Source organism: Sitodiplosis mosellana, unplaced genomic scaffold, assembly GCF_009176505.1.
Source record: "Sitodiplosis mosellana isolate CC-2019 unplaced genomic scaffold, AAFC_SMos_1.0 Smas_scaffold_47, whole genome shotgun sequence".
Classification (NCBI taxonomy): domain Eukaryota; kingdom Metazoa; phylum Arthropoda; class Insecta; order Diptera; family Cecidomyiidae; genus Sitodiplosis; species Sitodiplosis mosellana.
This window is the reverse complement of record NW_022595289.1, coordinates 2,316,492-2,317,191: the sequence shown is the minus strand read 5'-3', so window position 1 is coordinate 2,317,191 and position 700 is coordinate 2,316,492.

The following is a 700-nucleotide window of genomic DNA, read 5'->3' as shown; positions in this document are numbered from 1 at the left end:
TTTTGCATTTTCTGTTTAAACATTCAACCATTAAATGAAAGTTTCGCTTACTCGGTTATGTTAATTACGTATTACTTTGATACGAATTCTATTGCTGTTGAAATTTAAATAGCAATTCGCATGCAATTGTCTCACAATGGAGTGATGGAGCGTGAAGTGAATTTAAATTTAAATAATCATGTTAATTCCCTCAATTTAATTAGCTTTTCAACTTAACTTATACCATCTAATCAGATTTTTATTCACCACAAATCCAAGTGTGAGATAAATTAATTGATTTACTTGAATCAATGCCGCATTTAAATTGGAGCAAAAGAAACCCCCCAACTTGAAGCATATACAGTACATATAGGTATTACAGTGCACCCCCGCAAATTAGAAACCCGGAAATTAGAAAATCTCAGAAATTAGAAATGAATTTCAGGTAATGAAAGTCTTTTCCATTTCGTTGAATATCTATATTAGCAGATCAGCTGAGATTTTCGACGTTTACCATGAAGTTAAAAATTAAGTCACGAAGTAATCTGTTCCATATTGTCTGCGTCAATCATAGATCACTAACAAATCGAAACCGATTTGTTCCATCGAATACACCGTACAACATTTTTGAAAAAAATTTCTCACACATGAACACTTTAAAGGCCCGTTGATAGAGCTCAAAATTCCAAACAAAACTGTATCTTTAGTTTTTCCGTGGGAC